Source organism: Carassius auratus, unplaced genomic scaffold, assembly GCF_003368295.1.
Source record: "Carassius auratus strain Wakin unplaced genomic scaffold, ASM336829v1 scaf_tig00216181, whole genome shotgun sequence".
NCBI classification, from domain to species: Eukaryota; Metazoa; Chordata; class Actinopteri; order Cypriniformes; family Cyprinidae; genus Carassius; species Carassius auratus.
This window is the reverse complement of record NW_020528444.1, coordinates 516,946-532,731: the sequence shown is the minus strand read 5'-3', so window position 1 is coordinate 532,731 and position 15,786 is coordinate 516,946.

The window sequence follows — 15,786 nt, the reverse complement described above, 5'->3', positions numbered from 1 at the left end:
TAACTTGTGGTTAAAGCGCCACTCAGCGGTCAGAAGCTGCAAATGCACTTTACAGACGCCGCAGCAGCGGTAAAAGGGGCGTTTTGGATGTCTACCTACTGTAAATGAAAACTGCATAATTTTATGGAGTAAAATGATAATCCAGGAACTGGTATATGTCTGTGCAAGCTTTTGGGGTGTTGATGGAAGCCATTTACTGGATTTATGTTTTGATAATTGTACTCAATATTTTCCAGATGTAGTTTTTGATAAAAATTTGATACAAATTTTCTCACCTTTTTGGTCAAAAGTATACATTTTTATGAAACCTACCTATAGTCAGGTGTCGATAAAAAAAAGAATGCTTTAAGATAAAATAAAACTGATTTACTTTTTTGTTTGTTTAAAAGTAGAGGCTCTGATCTTTATGCAAGTGTATTGCATATTCAAAAATATTTATATAGCAAAATATACTGTAGGCCATCACATTATAGGGAAAATCATCAAAATAGCTGACGGTGGCTAGCAACTTTTTACAAAATGCTGGCGGGGAAAGAGTTCATAAGTATCATACAAAATAATTTTTTTACTGAATAAAAATATATTACATTGATTTTACTGGGGGGAAAAAGTTAAATTTCAGGTGTCAGGTCGCTTTTGACTGTGAAGAACATGAGTGTGACTTCCCAAATCAACAATTAGGAGCGCACAAGGGTTAAACATTAATTAAACAATTAAAGATATCTGTATTGTAAAGGTCCGTTTCTGTCTGTTTAAAATGGCAAAAGATCAGCTCTGCACATTTACATTCACTTTTATATTATTCTCATTACATCATTCTACTCAAACTCAAGCCCAATTCACTTATCTTTAATTAAGTTTCTGTAGTTTGTATATCATTGCTCTTTTGTTGATTTTGATTGCTTCCATTGTCCTCATTTGTAAGTCGCTTTGGATAACAACGTTTGCTAAAGGACTAAATGTAGTTCACTAGTTAATGGGTAAGTAACTTACTGTAGACGGTACAGTGACAGACACTGATGGTTTTGTTAGGTGGTTGAACAGTCCATTGATCAGTTTGAATAGGTCTGATTATATGAATGAGAATAATTCTTCTCTAAGTATTTTACACTAAATTATTTTTAGCAATTGTGATGTAGTATGTACAGTCTGTCTCATATTTCCATGGATACATATGGAAGTATATGGAAATTGTCTGCAGATGAGGTTATTCATAGAAAACTAAGCACTGTAAGCTCCATATCTGGTTATTTCAGAGACGAGACAGGGTGGAAATGCATATAAACACAAATCTTCTGCTGACTAGGATTTCTGAATTTTGCCAGATTAAAAAATAAAAATTAGCATATTTATGTGCATTTGTGGAAAAGATAAGCAGATATTCATTTTGTTCCTGGAAATAAATGTAGGGAAGTTTCTGGCTCAAGATTACACAGAAAGGTGAGATATTCTTCTTACATTAAGAAAGGCAATACATGAGTGATCTATGACTAAAATACATTTATTACATATAATATAACTTCTATTGTAAAAACAGCCTTATTACAACCTTTAAAATCTATGGAGTGACAACAGTAGGCTACTTTTAATATATTTGATATAATGACCAGTGTGAATTAAAGTTTGAAAAGGTCTTTACAGAACATAAGAGTGAAACATGTTACAATCTTGTAATCCATATTTGTCCATATTTCATAATGTTTCTCTAGTGCTTTTTAAGATTACTTACATTATTAAAGATGTGCTCCACGGCCGAAAACTTGCTTTGATCAAAGTATTCGGCTTCTAGACAAGTTCTTGAAATCTCCTTAGTTTCCCATCACATAAATATCACATCCCACATGTGCAAATAAAAAAAGAGGGTTTAGTGATCAGTTAAAAAATGAATAAAAGAGGGAGAAAGGTCAGTGCACATGTAAAACCAAGGTCACGCTATGGATGTTGCTGCGAAAAGGGGCGGGAGCAGGATATGACGTGATTTTTGATCTTTTAAAGTTGAGTTGTATAAAGCAGGATGATGCGACACTGCTAAAATTAGCAATTCCTTCACTTATGTGCTGAGAAGTCATTATATTGGTCTCAGTTTCGAGTGACATAAATTCGCAGGTCAGAGTTCAGCAAATGCAAATGATCTTTACACAGGCTTGCGTTTCCGGTCTGACGCATTCACATGCATATGAATGGAAGTCAATGGAACGAAAAGTCTAGGGTGACCAGAGCTGAACGTTATCTGCTTTCACTTTCAGGTTTACAGCATGGTTGCCAAAGAAGTTGTAAAGAAAAAATTATCTCATCTTCATAATTTTGACAGTTTGATTGTAGGAGTGACTAGAGACTGTTCTGATATAATTTTTAGTAACACTATATAGTAATGATAAGCAGAGGTGAAAAGTAATGAATTACATTTACTGGCGTTACTGTAATGGAGTAGCTTTTGTACTTCTACTTTTTAAAGTACATTTTAAAATCTGTAGTTTTACTTTTACTTAAGTCTATTTTGTTTGAAGTATTGTACTTCATTGTACTACATTTTAAACATTACTGAGTATAAAAAATAAAATAAAAAAAACCCTGCAAACTACTGCAGTAAATAATGGACAGAAGGGCTAACTGGCGCTAAAATCGCAAGAAAGATGCAGACGGACAAAACAGGTGTTAGTGGTGCAGACACCACTGAAAACGAAACCCTGTCATATTCTGAAGTTGTACTCGAAGGAAATGAAGTGAACCCCTGGCCATATTTATGCTTTATTATGCTGTGAAAGCTGTGCTTACCTAAGGAGACGAAACTTGCAGCTTATAAAATCTCGACAAGACATCAACCCTTCGCTAGCATGTAGAGGTAAGCTATATAATTGCATCATTGCATTGGTGGTTAAAATGAAGCTTTGAGAGGTTTTGCACAAATTAGTCAAAAGACAGTGATGCAGAGTGTGCAATATATCGTCTGTGATAATATCATAATTGTTGTGCGCGCCCATAATGCGTTCTTTCACTGTGTGATTCAGTCTGCTAAAATGCATTTAGAACGATCACAAAATTGAAAAATGTACATATTTATATCATTTCATATAGTAAATATATATTTACAACAGGTCAGTAAACAAGTTAATTAAGGGACATCCACCAAAGCACAGTTTTGCGTCTCTGAGCAACGTGACAGTGTTTCGTTCCTGAATGAATCAACCGTTTAAATGATTCGGTTCAATTGCAATGACTCACTTATTAACAGTGACTTAAACATACTGGCCATTTTAATTTCACATTTAAAGTATCTTTAGATTTATTTTTATTTTTTATAATAAATATAATTTCAAATGAGTATTCAACATTTTATGTCTTGTATATCAAAACATTATTCATGCATTTGTAACAGCAGGTACATCTAAATGCCACTTCCGGTGAAGATTCTGCATTTCGTCTGCATTGAAAAGATGAGTTTGTTGATACTGATTTGCCTGGTAACAGCCCAAATGTTTTATTCTAAATAACTCATTCCTTTCATTAAAAACAACTAGTTTGAGATTAATAGGCCTGCCCTGTCCCATTTTTGCCTCCCTGTCACTGTTAAAATGTAACCAAGTAATTTTTACTCCGAGTAAATTTTAAATGAGCTACTTTTTACTTGAGTAGATTTTTAGACTGGTACTTGTACTGAAGTACAATTTCATTAATGTAATGGTACTTTTACTTGAGTAGAATATTTTTGTACTCTTTCCACCTCTGATGATAAGTTTAACATCCTTTAAATGTGTTCTGTTAATGAATATCAAATCATTTAAACAAGAATATGCATTTTATTAATAAGTGATGTTAACCAAAAATGTTTTTGTAAATCATATCATAAATCATGCTCATATCATTAGTGAACAATTATTAAGTAATTATTTCATATATAAAATCGCTTTTCACAAATTTGTCGATTTAACGGTCATAAAATTATGTTGTTCTAAAATTTTATTGTGAAGCTTTTTGGTGTTGAAATTGATTAAAACTCTTTTTTAAAAAACTATCAACACTGCAGAACAGATTTTTGCAATTTTGGGAATAAAAAAACCCACCACATCTAAGTGTTATGTTCCCCTCTTTTTTTGGTCTAGGGGGAGTAACAAATGTTGTAACATAAATGTGAGAAAACTCCTTTCCGTCTATCCCAGCTCTAAATACTTCTCATCTTTTAGATCCAGAAGACTACACAACACCTTTTGATTCACACCTTGTAACAAAAGAAAAAGGACGCTTACTAAATGACTCTTTTATTTAAAAAAAAAAAAATCCAAATATATTTTTAAAGCCAACAAAGATCAACAAACAAACAAAACAAGTGTAAATAATAACCAGATCGCCAGGAGAGGGCCAGGCCAAAATAACAAACAAAACCAGGGCTTCCTAAAGTTTAAACCCAGATAAATTACCTTATAAAAGAAAAGAAAAATAAAGACAGTCATCTTACCTCTCTCCCTGACTAATTCAAATAAATTGGCACCCGTCTCCCTACATGGTTTAAACATTTATACTCACAGTCTAAATGGTTGTTATACTCACAGGTTTCACCACAGAATATAAGTTCTCTTTTCAACAACAGTTGACACAACACTGTCTGGGACAGCTGGAGAGGGATTCCTGTCGATCACAGTCTCTTTGCTGCTTTATAAAGGCTCGCCACGCTCCTGCTAATTAAGATCAGCTGCGGATTTGGAGTGCTGCATGAACGAGAGAGATAAAAGAAAAGTGAACACATTCACCAGCACAATACAACCACAAGTCTACATCACAGGACGTAACAGACCTTACTTCTTATCGAGGTTGTGGACAAAAAAATAGGAACATGTTCTGCAATTGTTCTAGATGAATAACTGAGAAAATTAAGTTTTATTGTCAGAGTCACAAACCCTGAGGATGTGCAAGAAAATATATTATATAGGCTGAAATTGTATTTCACAAAATGACCAGTTTAACTTTTTTTAATGTTGCATGTAATTAACAAAAAACATTTCACATCACAATCATTACAGACAGTATCTGTTCCAGTAATAATCTAGATACCAAATTACCATTCATTTAATCTCAAGGTAATTATCATGACTTCTGTTATCAGAGAGTTTAGCACATTTTCATAATTGACACTTCTGAACAGAGAAGGTCCATACCAATACACCCACAAAACGAGAAACATGTGCTTGAGGACAGATGCTGTGAGGAGATTGAAGATAACCTGAGACTCCAAAATTTGATCAAAAGTTGGAAAACATGAGTCCATCCATTATTGTAAGAAAAGACACTACACCAAACCTCCCTACTTATCATTGAAGTGACTAAATATTTCATGGTACACAAAGTGAAATCATAGATGGGGATTGAAGGAACTGGACACAGTTTTCAGTCTCACAGTACAAGTGTATTAGTAATTATGATTTTCTGATGAGTCACACTGCTTCTCCTGTGTTCTCAGAGTGTCTGACTAACACTGACATCTAGTGGACGTTTCTGTGACTCTACAGACACTGAAACACACAACCAGGAACAGTGTTGCCAGATTGGACTTCTTTTGATCAGGTTAGACTGGAGAAAAATGCATTGGGTTGGAGGACAAAGTTTCTTTTAGACAATTTTTATTCACTTTTTTTGTTTAGTTATGTTATTTTAATAGATTTGAACATGTGTTTCCCTCTGGTGAGAGACAACTCGACAACTCTCTGTAAATAAACCATTACTCTGAAATCAAAGAACAGTTGTATGACTTGATGAAGATGAAATATTGGATTAGTACTCCTGTCCATATCTGACCAGGACATCTGCAACTTTAAACTGTCCTGACTGCACTCTGGTTAACTCGTGCCAAAAGCTTCTTAAAGAGGTTTGAAACAACCATTAATCAGTCTTGACTGTGCACAGTTCTGCGTTATGTTTAAAAGTGTGTACTGTAGTTCTGTTTGAAGTTAAAGGCTGTCCCTTGGGAACAGGCCATTAACGAGGCATTTGAAAGGAAGAAACTGCGATTTGGCAGCTGAGGCAGAGGAGCAGGGCTGGACAGTGATGAAAGCATACCTGGTGGAAGTGGGCTGCAGGGGCTTTGTGGCTAGTTCTACTGTAAGGCAGATGAAGAAGTTGGGCATCAGAGGACATATCCAGCGGACTGTCAGGGAAATGGGAACTGCCATTGAAAGAAGCAGCCGCTGGTTGTGGCTGAAGCGGATGGACACTGTGTGGGCGGCCAAATGACCATATAACAAAGTGACACACACCCGGGACTGTTCAGCCTGTGGTGGACTTGCCTCGGCTGGGGGTGTCTTGTGATAAAGGGCCAAAACACCCAATGAGGCTGGGGTACACAACTGATGATGTGTTGCATTTGTTGAAAAACCATACAAAGGTTATTGGTAACATCACCTCAACAAAAGGCATCTTTCACCCAGGCTAAAATTCACACAGAAACTTGGATCTGATGGACATCGCATAGGGGGTCTCACTTGCAAAATCCATGAAAGATCAGTAGACATCATGTAGAGCATAACATATCATCAAAACGTCAAGGATTCCCACCCGATGACTGCAGTTAAGAATTGTACCATGTTTATCTTTCCATCTTACCATACTAGCGCTTTTCTTATTGTTCCCCAGTCACACAAAAAGCAATTGTAGGACTGCTTATTGGGTATTGAGCCAAGAACCACAGACATGGATTCTTGCTGAACCAAAATCAAAGCGTATTAATTGCTGTCTCGCTGTGTTCTGCTAACAGCGAAGATGATGTTCTATGGTGTGTCTAAATGGTGCTGAATATTGAGATCATACCGCCTAGTTCTATCATGCAAACTAGGTGACGTAAAATGGCCTTATGAATCTTGACATGGCAATAGAATTATATTGCATTCTTTTGTCATTGAATGTTCGGGGTGTTTTTTCTTGGGAGTGCAGCCTGAAAAAGGTTTGTAATCATGCCATCGCAGTGTACCAAGCTCAAGTTTGCACCAGTTCCTTATCGTTTTTAGAACCATTCAGCCTGACACCGTGTCCTAACTAGATGCAACGCGACCAGATGAAAGTGAAAAACGATTTGATTGTCCACACCAGACACAAAAACCGCTCCTAATACTCTATTCCTGATATTTTTCTGCACAGTATCATTTTTCTTTTATTTGAATAGTTGTTTATCTCTGTAAGGCTGTATCTGTTTGTCTGTCGTTGAACAATGAATACAAATATAATAAAGAAAACAACTTTTAATAATTTATAACCATTTCAGATTTCTTTGTAAACTAATCATATAAAACTATATTACTAGTGCATCATAGTTTTTTCATGTTAAGTGGTTCTAAGCATTACCTAATTATTAAAATTGAAGGAAAAACTGATGTGCAAAATCCAATTTTTATATAGAAAATTAATATATTCTACTCTTATTAAATGTACCATTATTCTTCTGTAGTAATATGTGGAACTGACCAACAACTTCAGATATTATTCAGAGTTATTTATTCAGAAGCAAATGGAAAAGCTTGTTTTTCAGGGCACTTTGACATTTCTTACCTCATAATCAAAAAAGTGCAAAACTTTGACAAAATTTGATTTCTGAAATGAATGATTTATAAGCCAATAAGTGCTCCTCTGCGGTTATCCATTGGTTACAGTCGTAATTTTATGTCTTTTTTTAAATTTAACATAAGTGTTCGTTTCCAACAAAGTATATTTTGGTCATACCATTCAAAAAAAAAAAAAAAAAGGAAATAATTTTTAGACCATGCTGTTAAACATTGTGTAAAGTGCTTGAATAAACAGACAGTGTATGAACATCCACACTCACTCTAACAGGAGAACTGTTCACTGGTGATGGTGAGCCACCTTTAGATTTGATTTAATTTCAGAATCAGTATCAGCTTTATTCAAAATGTGAACGCAAATAAACAAGGATTTTTTTTTCTCTTGCTCTTGGTACATACATGCATACATATCTGACATGAGAGCAGAAACATTTAAATTAGACTTTAACAATAAATTATATAATGTATATGAATGAACATAAGATTTATGTATGGATTTGTGCCCACTGCTCCGGGTGTGTTCACAGTGTGTGTGTGTGTGTGTTCACTGTTCTGTGTGTGTGCACTTTGGATGGGTTAAAAGCAGAGCATGAATTCAGAGTATGGGTCACCATACTTGGCTTTATGACACGTCACTTTATTATTTACTCTATATATACAGCTGTATACAAAAATATTAATATGTTTTACATAGAACTTCAGAGAGTGGCAGTAATTAGAGATGGAGAATGAATTAATCACATGCATGAATTACAAAACAAAGGTCATAATTCCTGATTCTTGCATAGACTTGAACACTTTGTTGGCATTAATGGAAGTGCATTAGCATAGTTTAAATTGTACTTATATGACCGCCATCAATTCGTAGCAGAGAATGAAGATGTATCATATCGATCACAAGTGCAGTATGGAGTACCTCAAGGCTCAGTACTAGGGCCGCTACTCTTCACGCTTTACATGTTACCCTTGGGAGATATCATCAGGAAAAATGGTGTTAGCTTTCACTGTTATGATGATGATACTCAGCTCTTTATTTCTTCGCAGCCCAGTGAAACACACCAATTTGAAAAAACTAATGGAATGCATAGTCAATATGAAAATTATTCTTACCGCTAAATTCTGAAAAAACAGAGGTGTTAATCATAGGGCCAAAAAACTCTGCTGGTAATAACCTAGAACACTGTCTAAGACTTGATGGTTGCTCTGTCAATTCTTTGTCATCAGTTAGGAACCTAGGTGTGCTACTTGATCGCAATCTTTCCTTAAAAAGCCCCGTTTCTAGTATTTGTAAAACTGCATTTTTCCATCTCAAAAATATATCTAAATTACGGCCTATGCTCTCAATGTCAAATGAAGAAATGTTAATCCATGCATTTACAGTATTGTTCAAAATAATAGAAGTACAATGTGACTAACCAGAATAATCAAGGTTTTTAGTATATTTTTTATTGCTACGTGGCAAACAAGTTACCAGTAGGTTCAGTAGATTGTCAGAAAACAAACAAGACCCAGCATTCATGATATGCCGCTCTTAAGGCTGTGCAATTGGGCAATTAGTTAAAAGGGGTGTGTTCAAAAAAATAGCAGTGTCTACCTTTGACTGTACAAACTCAAAACTATTTTGTACAAACATTTTTTTTTTCTGGGATTTAGCAATCCTGTGAATCACTAAACTAATATTTAGTTGTATGACCACAGTTTTTTAAAACTGCTTGACATCTGTGTGGCATGGAGTCAACCAACTTGTGGCACCTCTCAGCTGTTATTCCACTCCATGATTCTTTAACAACATTCCACAATTCATTCACATTTCTTGGTTTTGCTTCAGAAACAGCATTTTTGATATCACACCACAAGTTCTCAATTGGATTAAGGTCTGGAGATTGGGCTGGCCACTCCATAACATTAATTTTGTTGGTTTGGAACCAAGACTTTGCCCGTTTACTAGTGTGTTTTGGGTCATTGTCTTGTTGAAACAACCATTTCAAGGGCATGTCCTCTTCAGCATAGGGCAACATGACCTCTTCAAGTATTTTAACATATGCAAACTGATCCATGATCCCTGGTATGCGATAAATAGGCCCAACACCATAGTAGGAGAAACATGCCCATATCATGATGCTTGCACCTCCATGCTTCACTGTCTTCACTGTGTACTGTGGCTTGAATTCAGAGTTTGGGGGTCGTCTCACAAACTGCCTGTGGCCCTTGGACCCAAAAAGAACAATTTTACTCTCATCAGTCCACAAAATGTTCCTCCATTTCTCTTTAGGCCAGTTGATGTGTTCTTTGGCAAATTGTAACCTCTTCTGCACATGCCTTTTTTTTAACAGAGGGACTTTGCGGGGGATTCTTGAAAATAGATTAGCTTCACACAGACGTCTTCTAACTGTCACAGTACTTACAGGTAACTCCAGACTGTCTTTGATCATCCTGGAGGTGATCATTGGCTGAGCCTTTGCCATTCTGGTTATTCTTCTATCCATTTTGATGGTTGTCTTCCGTTTTCTTCCACGTCTCTCTGGTTTTGCTCTCCATTTTAAGGCATTGGAGATCATTTTAGCTGAACAGCCTATCATTTTTTGCACCTCTTTATAGGTTTTCCCCTCTCTAATCAACTTTTTAATCAAAGTACGCTGTTCTTCTGAACAATGTCTTGAACGACCCATTTTCCTCAGCTTTCAAATGCATGTTCAACAAGTGTTGGCTTCATCCTTAAATAGGGGCCACCTGATTCACACCTGTTTCTTCACAAAATTGATGACCTCAGTGATTGAATGCCACACTGCTATTTTTTTGAACACACCCCTTTCAACTAATTCAACTAATTGCCCAATTGCACAGCCTTAAGAGCGTGCATATCATGAATGCTGGGTCTCATTTGTTTTCTGAGAATCTACTGAACCTACTGGTAACTTGTTTGCCACGTAGCAATAAAAAAAATATACGAAAAACCTTGATTATTCTGGTTAGTCACATTGTACTTCTATTATTTTGAACAATACTGTATGACCTCAAGGTTAGACTATTGTAATGCTTTATTGGGTGGTTGTTCTGCACGCTTAGTAAACAAACTACAGCTAGTCCAAAATGCAGCAGCAAGAGTTCTTACTAGAACCAGGAAGTATGACCATATTAGCCCGGTCCTGTCCACACTGCACTGGCTCCCTATCAAACATCGTATAGATTTTAAAATATTGCTTATTACTTATAAAGCCCTGAATGGTTTAGGACCTCAGTATTTGAATGAGCTCCATTTACATTATAATCCTCAACGTTCGCTACGTTCTCAAAACTCAGGCAATTTGATAATACCTAGAATATCAAAATCAACTGCGGGCAGCAGATCCTTTTCCTATTTGGCTCCTAAACTCTGGAATAACCTACCTAACATTGTTCGGGAGGCAGACACACTCTTGCAGTTTAAATCTAGATTAAAGACCCATCTCTTTAACCTGTCTTACACATAACATACTAATATGCTTTTAATATCCAAATCCATTAAAGGATTTTTAGGCTGCATTAATTAGGTAAACCGGAACCGGGAACACTTCACATAACACCGTACTTTCTACATCATTAGAAGAATGGCATCTACGCTAATATTTGTCTGTTTCTTTCTTGTTCCGAGGTCACCGTAGCCACCAGATCCAGTCTGTGTCCAGATCAGAGGATCACTGCAGTCACCCGGATCCAGTACGTATCCAGACCAGATGGTGGATCAGCACCTAGAAAGGACCTCTACTGCCCTGAAAGACAGCGGAGACCAGGACAACTAGAGCCCAGATACAGATCTGCCTTTAACTATCATTTTGCATTATTGACACACTGTTTTCCTAATGAATGTTGTTCAGTTGCTTTTTATTTAAAGTGCTACATAAATAAAGGTGACTTGACTTGACATTTTTTTAAATGATGGGAGTCGATGTGAGTGTCCCACTTCGGGTTCTGAGAGAACAGGTGGGAAGAGAACCCAGCTCTGAGGAGCTCCAGTGCTGATGGTGCGGGTGTTGGATATTAGTTTTCCCAGCCTCACTAGCTGCTGCCTGTCTGTGAAAGCTGGTGATCCACTGAGCTATGAACAGAGAGCTGGGTCAGTTTATTCAGAAGGGTACCCAGGATGATGATGTTGAAAGTGGAGCTGAAGTCCAAAAAGAGGATCCTTGAATATGTCCCTGATTTGTCCAAATGGAGGATGTAGTGCAGTCCCTTTACTGCATCATCCACAGACCTGTTTGCTCAGTAAGCAAACTGCAGGGGGATCCAGTAATATCCTTCCAAGTAGGCCAACACCAATCTCTCAAATTACTTCATGACCACAGATGCTAAAGCAATGAGTCTGTCGTCATTAAGTCTTGTGATTTTTGGTTTCTTGGGTACAGGGATGATGGTAGAACATTTGAAGCAGGAGGGGACTTCACACAGCTCCAGGGATCTGATGAAGATCAATATGAAGATGGATGATAGCTGGACAGCACAGGCCTTGAGGCAGTCAGAAGAGTGGTGTATCTGGGCCTTGGGCTCTCCTTATCTTCTGTCTCCTAAAGACTTTGCATACATCCTCTTCACAGTTCATGTGTGCAGGATGAGAAACAATAGTGGGGAGGGAGGGGGAGGGAGTTGATGGCTGTGCTGTGAGACATTCAGAGCGGGTGTGTTGTGTCAGACCAGGCTTTTGCTTTTTAAACCTTCAATAAAACACGTTCAGGTCTTCAGTCAGTTGTTGATTGGCCTTAGTGCTTGGGGATGGGGTCTTGTAGCTGGAGATTGCTTTCAGGACATTCCACACTGATGTAGGGTTGTTGGTTGAAAGCTGTTTTTAAGCTTTAAAGAGTAGTCACTGTTTAAGTATCTCAGCCAGATCAATAGCTGCAGCCCATCTTTTGATTCAACAGTCCATCTCTTTACAGTTTTTACTACAGGCTTAGCAGATGGGAGTTTCTTCCTGTAGGCTGGTAGATGATCAGTGATCAGACTCCCAGCGCTGCAGAGTGATATGCATCCTTTAAAGCAATATAGCAATGGTCCAGTATATTGTTGTTTCCGTATTTCGGCAGTTCTCAGGTGAGATTAGCTTTATGAAAATCGAAGAGAACGATAATTAAAGCCTGGATAATGTTGCTCTGTGTGTGTTATCTGATCGGCCAACAGTTCTAGCACCGCTTTCACACTCGCGTCAGGAGGAATGTACACACTCACCAGAATAAATGGGGAAAGCTAATAAAAAGGCTTACAGTTAATAAAGTGAGCTTCAAAATTTGGATGACACATCTTCTTTAAAACTGTCATGTCTGTATATCAGCCTTCATTGATATAAAAACATAACCACCTGCCTCTCGTTTTCTCTGACGACTCGGTGATGCAGTCCACTCCGAAAAGCTGGGAGCCCGTTAGATGAAGCACGCTGTCCTGAATGGCTTCGCTCAGCCAGGTTTCTGTGAAGCAATGTGCTGGATAGTTTAGAAAGTCCTTGTTTGTGCAAAAGGAGTTGTAGTTTGATTTATTTATTTGCTAGGAAGCAGAGATTCACCAGATGAATGCTCGGCAGTGGAGTCCTAAAACCACACTCTCGGAATTTGACGAGCGCATAGGTACGCTTACATCACCTGGAACGCTGAGGGGAGCTCGGCTCCCCTGAAAGCCTACTTTGAGACAATTAGGGGGAGCTCTAAAACACGGTCCATTTTTTGTGTTGCATATAGATTTTGATTTTCTGTACATTAAGGTTCCTGAAATAAATGATGATATAAAAAATGTGTCAATGTTGTGTGTTTATTCGCTCATTACATTACTATTTCCGAACACTATTTTCCGCTGTGTCTCCTGCTGTGACTGAAATTACTACGTTTACGTCAGCACTTGAACTTCTCACTGAGTTGGTATTTGAATGTTAGCTTAACTTCAAGTTCAAAACATACTTTATTCGTTTTTTGGAACACTCTGTGGATACTAATAAGAATGTCAAAAAGGCAGCCAAACCTCAGTCAATTTGGATTTACAAAACAAACGAAGAGGAGTGATGACAGCGCACCAGCTACAACTAGCTTGCCGGTGATACCGCCGCCGCCGCTGAAAGTTGCAGCTAGTGACAGCACCAGCACCGAGGATAGTGAGACTTTGACGCCAGAAACCACCGCTGCGACCTGCAGCGGACCAGGCGATCATGCAACGCCTTTCAACTGGACAACAAAGCAATGGAGTGAGTGGAGAATCAGGAATACATGGCTCTATTCCAAAAATTTAGAAGTTAGGATGTACAGTATGCATGGAGGCAGAAAGCCTGTTGCTCGCCGAAAGAGCAATGGGAGTACATCTGTAAGAGGAATGGATGAATGGAGAGGTCAGCAGCAAGTCACAGAATAACCTGCGGAAAAAGTTTTCTAAGCATCGGGACAGTTTGGCACACAAAAGAGCGGTTGAGATTTCGGAGATGAAGGAAAATGATGTGCTCCCAAACAAGGAACTTGAAGTAAATGCTAATTTAATGCAAGAAACAGCTACGTCTTTCAGATCTGCTTATATGGTGGCCAAGGAAAAAATGTCCTACAGAAAGCTCCCTGCTGTAATGTCCCTTCAAAAACGTAATGGTGCAAACGTGGGAAATGTGCACAAATCAGACCATGCTTGTGCTGAAATAATCGGACATATCGCCAGTGAAATGCACCGACTTGAGTTAGCTGTCAAAGACTCACTTAAGGAAGTAGCTGGATGTAACCAATTTGAGTTATCTCAATACTTTACGCCCTCTATAACCAGTCATCAAAAAACGCCCGTTTGCTCCAGGAAGCAGCTAAAGGTTTGAACATGCAAATCCTAAAAATAGGTACTCTTTACAATTCGTTGGGTGGCTAGTAGTTTTCGCAATGTGAAGGCTGATTTGGCATGTATGAAGGATGTCCTGCGAGAACTTCAAAATCTGTCGCTAAAACTGCAACGCAAACAAACATCTTTAGTTGATGCAAGTTGCCACATTCAGCAGACTATTGACGTCTTGACAGCCATGAAAGCAAGAGGAGGAAAATCCACACAAAAAGCCGAACAACGCATATCGACTGGCCTGTTCAAAGATGTTGAGCTTTCAGAGAGCAGGCCGAAGATAAACCGTCTTCAGTTCAATCAGTCTATTATCAACAGCCTAAAGAAGAGACTGCCCAAACCGGACCTTGTCCAGAAGCTGAAACCGCTGGATAAACGCTTTTGCCCACAGCAACATAGCGCCCGTATCCTGTATGGGGAAACTGAGGTTCGAGCAAAAACACTGGGAGAACCGGCCCGAGAGGCTGTCGAGGAGTTCCGGGACTTTAAATTGCAAAACAGAGCACGAGGGAAAACGAGCACAAACTTCAATCAGCAAGTCTGACCTACTTGCCATCCTCAGCTGAGTGTGAGAGGGGATTTTCTGCCGTGAATTCTACTGACAGCAAGTATCACAACAAGTTGCTTGAACAAAGCCTCTCCTCGCTTCTCTTCATGGATCTGAATGAACCCCCTTTGGAGCAATTTGACCCTCAGCCTTTTGTATCATCTTGGATTAAAGCCGGTCACCGACCCTCAACATCCTGGGTTACAGGACGGAAAGCAAAGACAGAAGACCCCAGGCCTCTGTGGTCACTTCTGATTTAAGGTAAGAATCATGGAATTACTTACTTGATCTGTGCGTTTGTGAGGATTGGCCCTAATCATATTTAATATTTATGTATTTTTATTATGATTGTTATGTGAGTTAATCTGTTTTTTTAATCATTATTTGCATGATGTAGGCCTAAGCGCGGTTGATTCAGAACCGTGGACAGAGCTGTTTGCCCTAACACTGACAACACTGACTGACGCTTGCGTTTTAAAGTAAACGGTTTACTAAGTAAACAATAGGTTTACTGTAAACCTATTGTTTTAAATGCCCTAAAATGCACCAAAAGTCAGTCAGGTAGGATTGGAAAATAGAGATTCCCCAAAAGCCACTTTGTAATTCGAACCCTGAATGGTTGTATAGTATCACAGCTCCTTTGGCTAAAATGTAAAAAAAAAACTAAAACCTATAACTAGGCCGATCGGAATGAGACTTGGTGGGCAAGTCTGAATCATGCCTCTAAAGGTCTAAAGAAATCATCATATTCACATATGTTAATTTTAAACAACTTTGCCTATAGAACCACAGTTGTCAATCAAACTGTTAAATATTTGAGATTTAAAATGTTTGAGATTTTGTGTCACATTATGATTACAATAAAACCTGAAAATAAAGAAG